Raw genomic sequence first — 11,225 nt, 5'->3', positions numbered from 1 at the left:
AATAACTCCAGAAAGAATGAAGAGAAAGAACCAAAGAAAAAAAACTGTCCAGTTGTGGATGTGACTGGTGATGGAAGTAAAGTCTGATGCTGTAAAGAGCAATATTGCATAGGAAACTGGAATGTTAAGCCCATGAATCAAGGCAAATTGGAAGTGGTCAAACAGGAGATGGCAAAAGTGAACATCAACATTTTAGGAATCAGTTAACTAAAAAGGACTGGAATGGGCGAATTTAACTCGGATGATCATTATATCTACTACTCTGGGGAAGAATCCCTTAGAAGAAATGGAATATCCCTTATAGTCAACAAAAGAGTCCAAAATTCAGTTCTTGGATGCAATCTCAAAAATGACAGAATGATCTCTGTTCATTTCTAAGGCAAAACATTCAATATCATGGTAATTCAAGTCTATGCCCCAACCAATAATGCTGAAGAAGCTGAAGTTGAAAAGCTCTGTGAAGACCTACAAGACCTTCTAGAACTAACACCTCAAATTGATGTTCTTTTCATTATAGGGGACTAGAATACAAAAGTAGGAAATCAAGAGATACCTGGAATAACAGGTAAATTTGGTCTTGGAGTACAAAATGAAGCAGGGCAAAGACTAACAGAGTTTTGCCAAGAGAGTGCACTGGTCACAGCAAACACCCTCTTCCAACAACACAAGAGGAGACACAACACATGGACGTCACCAGATGGTCAATACTGAAATCAGACTGCTTGTATTTTGTAGTCAAAGATGGAGAAGCTCTATACAGTCAGCAAAAGCAAGACTGTGGCTCAGATCATGAACTTATTGCCAAATTCAGACTTAAATTGAAGAAAGTAGAGAAAACCACTAGACCATCAAGGTATGACCTAAATCAAATCCCTTATGATTATACAGTGGAAGTGACAAATAGATTCAAGGGATAAGATTTGATAGAATGCCTGAAGAACTATGAATAGAATTTCGTGACATTGTACAGGAGGCAGTGATCAAGATCATCCCCAAGAAAAAGAAGTGCTAAAAGACAAAATGGTCATCTGAGGAGGACTTACAAATAGCTGAGGAAAGAAGAGAAGAGAAAAGCAAAGGAAGAAAGGAAAGATATACCCATGTGAATACAGAGTTCCAAAGAATAGCAAGGAGAGATAAGAAAGCCTTCCTCAGTGATCAATGCAAAGAAATAGAGGAAAACAATAGAATGGGAAAGACTAGAGATCTCTTCAAGAAAACTAGAGCTACCAAAGGGATATTTCATGCAAAATGGGCACAATAAAGGACAGGAATTGTATGGACCTAATAGAAACAGAAGATATTAAGAAGAGGTGGTAAGAGTACACAGAAGAACTATACAAAAAAGATCTTCATGACCCAGATAACCATGATGGTGTGATCAGTCACCTAGAGCCAGACATCCTGGAATGTGAAGTCAAGTGGGCCTTAGGAAGCATCACTACAAACAAAGCTAGTGGAGGTGATGGAATTCCAGTTGAGCTATTTCAAATCCTAAAAGATGCTGCTGTGAAATTGCTCCACTCAGTATGCCAGTAGATTTGGAAAACTCAGCAGTGGCCACAGGACTGGAAAAGGTCAGTTTTCATTCCAATCCCAAAGAAAGGCAATGCCAAAGAATGCTCAAACTACCGCACAATTGCACTCATCTCACCCACTCATAAAGTAATGCTCAAGATTCTCCAAGCCAAGCTTCAACAGTATGTGAACCGTGAACTTCCAGATGTTCAAGCTGGATTTAGAAAGGGCAGAGGAACCAGAGATCAAATTGCCAACATCCGCTGGATCATCAAAAAAGCAAGAGAGTTCCAGAAAAACATCTACTTTGCTTTACTGACTCTGCCAAAGCCTTTGACTGTGTGGATCACAACAAACTGTGGAAAATTCTGAAAGAGATGGGAATACCAGATCACCTTACTTGCCTCCTGAGAAATCTGTATGCAGGTCAAGAAGTAACAGTTAGAACTGGACATGGAACAACAGACTGGTTCCAAATTGGGGAAAGGAGTATGTCAAGGCTATATATTGTCACCCTGCTTATTTAACTTATTGTACATTATGCAAAATGCTGGACTGGATGAAGCACCAGCTAGAATCAAGATTGCTGGGAGAAGTATCAATAACCTCAGATATGCAGATGATACCACCTATCTGGCAGAAAGCAAAGAAAAACTGAAAAGCCTATTGATCAAAGTGAAAGAGGAGAGTGAAAAATTTGGTTTAAAACTCAACATTCAGGAAAACTAAGATCATGGCATCTGGTGCCATCACTTCATGGTAAGTAGATGGAGAAACAATGGAAACCATGACACACTTTAATTCTTGGGCTCCAAAATCTCTGCAGATTGTGACTGTAGCCATTAAATTGAAAGAGGCTTGCTCCTTGGAAGAAAAGTTATGATCAACATAGACAACATATTAAAAAGCAGAGGCATTACTTTGCCAACAAAAGTCCATCTAATGGAAGCTGTGGTTTTTCCAGTAGTCATGTATGGATGTGAGAGTTGAACTATAAAGAAAGCTGAGTGCTGAAGAATTGATGCTTTTGAACTGTGGTGTTGGAGAAAACTCTCGAGAGTCTCTTGGACTGCAAGGAGATCAAACCAGTCAATCCTAAAGGAAATCAATCCTGAATATTTATCGGAAGGAGTGATGCTGAAACTTTAATATTTTGACCACTTGATGCAAAGAACTGACTCATTTGAAAAGACTCTGAAGCTGGGAAAGATTGAAGGCAGGAGGAGAAGTGGATGCCAGAAGATGAGTTGGTTGGATGGCATCACCGACTCAATGGACATGAGTTTGAGTAAGCTCTGGGAGTTGGTGATGGACACGGAAACCTTGAGTGCTGCAACTCACGGGATCACAAAGAGTAAGACATGACTGAGTGACTGAACTGAACTAAACTGAGCATCCACTAGCAATATATATTTAAAAAATTTAAATATTATACACATTTATCAATGTCAATATATTAGAAGATTCACAAAAATTACATTTTAAGAAGAGAATAAAAATAAAACATTACAAATAGAAGCTTTAATATTTACTTTCTGTAGCCTAATGGATTATCCTGCATGCTCTTGAGGGTACAACTACTTTTTTTTTAGATTACTCTTATTCTGGACAATGAATTCTAAACATATATTAAAGAGAGACAGTCAATGTGGGTAGGTGGTACGGTGGAGATGGTACTAGCATTGAGTTCTGGGATCTATTGGGAAATAATCAATCTCAAAAACCCTGGGGTTGAGACTTCAGTCATGAATGTCTCTGTCACACTAGAATGTTTCCTACTGACTTCTATCAGTTTGCTTCTGGGTTGCACTTTTCAGCTTTTTGAAAACCTGACAATCAAAAGGTTTGAATGCTAATGATTACAAGCAGGAAAATTTTGAACAAATGAATACCTGCCCCAGGAGCACAAAAAGGAGAAATACTTAGATTTTATTTCATTCATGTAGCAATCACACAAAACTCAATTAAAAGGCAAACCTTTGAAACTTAATAACATTTTATTTCAATTCCCAACTAGTTATTAATATAATTTGTGCTGTCAAAATAGCTACAACACATCACTTTATGAAAGCATTTAATTTCCATCCATGAAGAGATCACTTTTCTTCCTACAATAAACTCTTTAGTTGAGTTCCAGTTTAATTACTTTTTAAATAATTTATATAAACTCCTTTACAAAAAAAAAATTTGCCACTTCAAATTTATGGTAATATTGAAATTATTCAATTTTTAAGATGTTCACTCAATGAATAGTATTTACCAGGAAAAATAGTAAGCAAATATTAATTCATCCTTTCTTTCAAAGATCTAAGACATGTAATTTAGGCATATACAATCATGTTTTAAGAACTCCTAAACCTAACACACACAAAAATTCCCACATTCTTCGAAAATTAGTTAATAACCAGCAATGGAATAATAATTGAAAGTTTTTGTCTCGACTATTGCATTACCGAATTTCAGGAAGCAAGTTTACAATATACTTTCTGGCCATGGTTTCTCCTGAAATTTTGCAAGATTGTGGCCTTGGTCCTCAACTGTTATGCTAGGACAAGTTATTGGGGAAATGAAAATATGGTTTTTATAAGAGGTAATAACGTCTCTGCATTATACTAGGGATCTTTGAAAAAGCAATTGAACATATTTGATGCTTTAAAAAAACTTTCCGAAGTTTAACAACAAAGACTGTCAAAAATTGAGTTACTATGCCATTTGGGGGGAATATTTCATCACCAATAGGGGGCTCAGTTTCAATTTATTTATTTATATTATCCTTCTATTTGAGAAAAATTGTGGTGGTCAGAACAGTTTTGAAATGGAATATTTGTGGTCAGAAAATTTTTGAAATGAAAAGTTCAAAATAATAGAAGATTTTGAAGTCAGTTAATAAAATGAGGAAGTAACAATATTTAGGAAAAATTTAATTTGTATTATAGGATGGTGACATAAGAGCCATCATTCACGATAAGGAGAAATTTTAATTTCGATGGCATGTTATAATTTGCAGTGCCTTCTTCCCTTAGTTCATCTCAATTTCATCCAGGAAAGTTTGCTGTAGGAGATATTGCTCACTGTTCACTGAAAAGTAGTTTATTGTTATATTTTGTCAAGATAGGCATTCAAGAGCTGAACCTCACACTGAAGAGTACTGAGACAAATTGGAAACACTGTCCTCTCCATTGGAAGCCAGTATTGTTTAGACAGACCTGGCATCACAGCCCATTGCTTCCTTTGGTAAGTCAGAAATTTCACGTTCCACATCAGTAAAATGGAAGGAATTATGACCTTCGTCTCATAAAAGCAGTTGTGAGACCCCAAAGAATTATTGATGTATGCATACCATACTGTGCCTAACATGTAATGCATACAATTAGTAATAATTCTTCAACAAACCTATATCACCATGGAGTGAAAGTGGCCATACTCCTTGATTTAACATTCAGTCCCATCAGGCAGTAACTCCTCTGTTCACCCTGGTCAATTACGAGTTGCTAAACTAGGCCAGGGGTTTCTCTGGTGTCTCAGATGGTAAAGAATCTGCCTACAATGCAGGAGACTCGGGTTCAATTCTTGGGTTGGGAAGATCTCCTGGAAAAGGGAATGGCTACTCACTCAAGTATTCCTGCCTGGAGAATTCCATGGACAGAGGAGCCTGGCGGGCTACAGTCCAAGGGATTGCAAACAGTCAGACATGACTGAGCAACTAACACACACATACACACCCAGCCAGGTTTCGTGTGTGATCTAGCAATGTAGAAGCTCAAGAGAATAAGCACTTCCGAGCTCTCATCTCAGATTCTGACACAGCATTTGCATCTGATGCAGTTTGTACCCACAAATGTGTAGCCTGGCTGAGAACTACTTTATGCCCAAGAGAGGTGGGATTCCGAGCAGAAGTCAATCATAAGCCCTGGGTCAAGTGGAGTAGAGGTCAGGAGGAAGATTTCCAGGAGGTGGGTGTACCCTCTGAATGGTAAGGCAGTTCTTCTAGGCAATAAGACGAATTCAAGATGCAACCCTCTGAGAGGTTGGAGCTGCCTGTTCTGGTCAGGGCTGAAAGAGTTAAATCCATAGGTGACCGTCACAGATGAACTTCTGGTCAGCAGAGCTGATAGTCAATTCAGGAGATGATAGGAAGAAAGGAAAAAGGACCAGAATGCAGGAGGCCAGGAGAGCCAAAGTGAAACAATGAAGTTTGAAGTTTTGCCCAGGACAGGTATTAGTTATTTTTGTGCATAATTTGTTATTGTACTATAGCAGCTAATAATCATAGATTTCTTTATGAAGTTAAGAGAAACTAATTGTTAAGGAAAGATTTGACAAAAGGGAAAGTTTTTGCTTTTTCTTTTTAATCTTTTGTCAAAGTCTTGAGGTCCTTTAGGAATAACAATAGGAGAAGAAGAGGATAGTCAGTGCAACTTTAAATCAAAGCAACTTTGTCTTTTGGGAAGAGTTTTAAGCATCCAAATTTTTCTGAAGACTAAGTGTAAATTGGTTTCATGCATTCAGTTATATTCATTGGCACACTGAACATTCTTTCACTTATTCATTCCTTTACTTATGTCTTAACGTCATTAGTGATTAGCCATGGTCACAAATGGAAGTATTTCATTTCTATTTAACATTTCTAATCATACACAGCATAAACAATACAGTGAGCTCATTTCTTCCTTTTCGCAATATACCACAATTTATTTCTCTATGGTCCTTCCATCACCACTAAGTGCTTCCTGTCCAAACCACCTTAGCTTATTGTTCTCCTAACTACATCTTATAGCATCTACCCAAACTATTCTGCTTCTTCTCATCTTTTGGCTAGTCCAGTAAATGCCCCATGCTAAAAAGCAGTGAAGCACTCTTTTTTTCTAAACTAAACTTAAAAGATAGTTTATATCTTCATACTCTTTGGATATCACTGAAGAGACTGTATCCTTCATGTCTCAGACTTCTGTCTCCCTTTCTTTTGATTCTTTGCCTCTCTGTACACTATCCCATCATAGTCCCTTTTGATCTGCTTAAGATCCAGGCTTGGTACCCTCTTGGTAAGGCATTATAAGGCAATGATGTCCCACATTCAGACTCTAATGCACAGCTCATAATCTATATTTACTCTATGCTCTGCAGGGAGGGTGGTGATGATTGTGGTAATAATGGCACATTCAAATATCCACATTCTTCTTTTCTTACTCTTCAGTAAAAAGATATGACTTTGAATTTTCAGGGAGCATTTTCTTCTTAAAGACTAGGGTTTTTTCTTCTTTAAATCTTGTTTTAGTAATGAGTTGCAGTTAAGATATAGGAATAACTGCTGCCAAGATCTTTCCCTGCGGAACTGACAAATCTTCCTTGACTAACGGTTGCTCTTCATTGATGATTCTGAATGTTCTTCTCTTCCACAGATTATGAAAATTGGCTACCACCAATTCTAGGCTAGTCATTTGTTTCCTAAATAAACCCATCGAAGATATCACCTCTCCCACATTTCTTATGCACAGAGGTCATTCCCCTCTTTTACTTTCTGCAGGTATTTGTCATCCCTCAATTGAATCACACCCTTGAGTTCCATGCTCAGGGCAGAGTTCCAGGCAACCGTTTCAATTTTGCTTAAGGGGTGGTCAAAACCTTTGGTGGCTTTCAGAGGTGATGTGTTTTTTAATGACACGTCTGTAGAAATAGCACAGGTTCTCCAGGTCTCTAGCATCTTTTTTTTTTCTTTAATTCCTGGCACTTAAACATTTCCCCCTCATGTTTCCCTCCTTATAAATTAATGAGAAAATAAAACAGACATTTTAATGGATTTCTTATGCAATTTTTATATGGCGCATTTGATATATTACGTGCATTTTGCTTTAGGTCTTGAAATTAAAATACACTGGATATAAAGTGAATTGGGGTGTAATTCTTTTTTAATTCAGGGTTTATATAAGTCGGGTCCAACCTACATTAGGAGCACCTAAGGAAGCCTATTAAAAATGCAGATTTGTGGGTCTACTCCAGACTCACTGAAGTAAACATTCTGTCAAAAGGTGTTAGGGGACCGTTGTGGTGGGGACCGTTGATCAAAACCGACTGCCTTGGCCAGGCATGATGATAACCACTTATCTGAGTTGTCTTACAACACAAGGTCCGAATAAGGAACATAGTGCCGTTGCCAAAAACTAACTGGGAAAATTTGGGAGGGGACAAAAGAGGGAGGAGACAACCAACTTCCCAGAATCCCTCATGCTGGAATCCATCTTGGGAGGTGCTGAGAGGAAGAACCCTGAGTGAGACTGTGGGTCAAGTAAACGACTGGCCAGAGACAACCTGGAAACTAACCCCATTACCACAAGACCTGAGTCTGTAAGCCATTTTGGCAGAGCAGATCTCCTGGCTTTTCTTAGCCTGCTGCTCTCTGCCCGGACACCCCTTCCCAAAAGTCTCTTGCTTTGTCTTCATGTGTATCTCCTCAGACAATTCATTTCTGAGTGTTGGATAAGAGCCCACTCTTGGGTCCTGCAAGGGGTCCCCTTCCTGCAACAAATGGGCCAGTAATATATTTTCCAAGATTATTATATAATATGTAAATGATTATATTATATAAACGATACAAGAAATACTATATATATTAGCAATGGTCCCCAAATGATTTTTATAAAAAGTTAAACTTCAGTAGTATTAATGATGTCAAATTTATCTTTCAGTCCTAAGGCTAAATATTCACCACTCTTTCACATTTTAGCTATTCAGAAAACAAGGTAGAGAGTTGAGACAGTTGATAAATAACTTTGTAAGAAATATTGAGAAAGTCAAAGAGAATAATTTTTTGCCATGTGGTGTTTAGTTTGAATTATCCACAGAAAGACCTCAGTTCAGGGCATTACCTTTCTTATGTATAAAAATAAGTTAAAGATCAGAGGTTGACAGACTGTCTCATTTACATAAGATACACAATAGAAAAACAGGAAATAGAATGCATGGGGCTGACAGAAATGCTGGGGCTGAACTGGTATTTATTTTGTTTGGCTCTGATTTCAGCAGAGTTAAAGGATGAACCATGTTCATTAGCATTTATGAGCGACACCCCAAATAACCCCTAGAAATGCTATTAAAACAATGTGGTTGGGGAGGTGGGGAAGTGCCTGGCAATGCTAATTATGCTTCAATTAACACTAGAAAAATTAACACTAAAAAATTAACACACAAAAAAAAACCCAATTTGATCTAAAATTCTGCAAGAATAATAATAATAATAAAATCCCCTAGATGAATATTCTATGGTACACTGACAAGTAGAAACAAACCAGCAAAAAGAATTCTAGGCCTTTCAGATATAAAGAGGAGAGCCACTTCCACTTAACGGGTAATTTTATATGCTTTCAAAGACAAAGACAAGTCAAAGTGAGGTCATAAAGTTGTGGTATATATTTATCATAAAACTTTTCTGGTTCAGCTGGTAAAGAATCCTCCTGCAATGCGGGAAACCTGGGTTTGAACCTTGGGTTGGGAAGATCCCCTGGAGAAGGGAAGGGCTACCCACTCCAGTATTCTGGTCTGACAGTCCATGGGATGACAAAGTGTTAGTCATAAGATAATTACAGGATTCATTCAAAAAGTCAGGAACTTCCCTGGTGGTTCAGTGGTACAGAATCTGCCTACCAATGCAGGCGGCATGGTTCGATCCCTGGTCTGGGAAGATTTCACACGTGGTGGAGGAACAAAGCCCGTGCGCTACAACTGCTGAAGTCTATGCACAGGAAGCCTGTGCGTCACAGAGAGAAGCCACCAAAATGAGAAGCCTGTGCGCTGCAACCAGAGAGTAGCCCTCGCTCACCGCAACTCGAGAAAAGTCCATGCAGCAAAGAGGACACGCTGCAGCCAAAAATAAATAAATAAACAATTTAAAAAAGTCAGAGTGCATTTAGGGCCTAGTTATGGGACAGAAAGTAGAATGAACAGTTTTCCTTTTTTCACATCAGTGTATTTCAAACTATGTATAACTTCATTTGGAGATGACAATCAACATGTATATGTGAAGCTCCCTGAGTATGAAGCCGTGTTAGTATCCAACTGTTGTAAGAGATTACCACAAATTTTGTGACTTAAATTCATCACCTTAGTGTTCTGAATGCATGTTCCTCCAGAATTTCTAGGAGTAAAATCTGGTTCCCTACTTAACCCAGCTTCCAGAAGATTTCCAAATGCCTTGGCTCTTAGCCCTGTATCACTCTGACACGCTCTTTCATCTTTACACTTCTTTCTCTAGTTTTGACCTCCCACTTATAAGGGCCCTTGGGTTTACATTGAGCCCACCAGGATAATCCAGAACATTCTTTCCATGGCAAGAACTTGAGCTGAGTCATGGCTGCACCACCCTTTTATAATGTCAGGTCACATGCACAGGTATCAGGAGTTAGGACATGGACATCTCTGGGAGGCTGCTATTACCACAGAAGCCCAGATCAAAAAACCACGCCAAGAACTGCTCCCTTCTGCATACTCTACATTCTAATAGGTGGTGCCTGCTAAGTCCTTGGTCGTGTCTGACTCTTGTGACCCCATGGACTGTAGCCCGCTAGGTTCCTCTGTCCATGGGATTCTCCAGGCAAGAATGCTGGAGTGGATTGCCATGATCTCCTCCAGGGGATCTTCCCAACCCAGGGATCAAACCCGTGTCTCTCACGTCTCCTGCATTGACAGGTGGGTTCTTTACCACTAGCGCCGCCACCTAGGAAGTCCTATCACACAGTTGGGTTTTATTTTTTCTAAACTCTTACAGTACTTATTACCAATGTATCACAGAGGATCTTACTTTCCAGGGGATGTACAGTTGTCCATCAGTATCCATGTGGCATTCGTTCCAGACCCCACAGATACCAAAATCTGCAGCTGCTCCAGTTCCTTATACAAAATGGTGGATACAGTCCCCTCTCTGTATCCACAGGTTTGGAGTTTGATGAATTGGTTGAATCTGCAGATGCAGAACCCTCAGATATGGAGGGACGTTATTAAACATCTACTACAGGGAAAATAGTCTTATAATGTGGCTGATATAACTTGTAGTGGAACTTCTTCCTTCATCAATTCTAGGTTGTTTGGCTGGTCTAATAATTAAATTAACCTAACATGGATCAACAGGAGAAAACCAAGTTTAATTTTGTATGTAAGGGAATCCCAAAGTAGTAATAAGTAACTAAAGCAGCTTTTATACCTTTCAGACTGAGGAGCAATACCTTTTTGAGGAATTGACAAAATAGACGGACTTGGGCTTGGAAGAGCTAATTAACAAAGAAGTAACCAGGTGTGTTTATAGAATCTTCTCTGCCCTGAATTCCCTACCTATGGTGATAAGGATGTCTCTCTGCTGGTACAAGGTATTTTCATATGAGGGATTTATTTCCTGCTTTCAGGAGGACAAATGAGGGTGAGAATGTCCTTCTTGCCCCTGATATTTCTTAAGTAACTTTAAAGTAGTCTATATGCCGAAGTGGCATATTTTGCTCTCCTTAAGTATAAAACAACATGGAAACTACATCCCCTATGCAAAGAATGTATAATAAGGAACTAATTATTTATATTATATAGAAAGACATAGAACAAAAACTTTGTTTCTCATATTGCTATATATAAATAAAGTCTGTCCTTTTCCTTTCAGTACAAGTCTGTCTATTAAACATCATTAAGGTATAGTATGTAAGATCTATGAGTTCATGGTGATCAGAGCAAAG

The sequence above is a fragment of the Muntiacus reevesi genome, chromosome 6, assembly GCF_963930625.1.
Source record: "Muntiacus reevesi chromosome 6, mMunRee1.1, whole genome shotgun sequence".
NCBI lineage: Eukaryota > Metazoa > Chordata > Mammalia > Artiodactyla > Cervidae > Muntiacus > Muntiacus reevesi.
Note: the sequence above shows the minus strand (reverse complement) of the source record.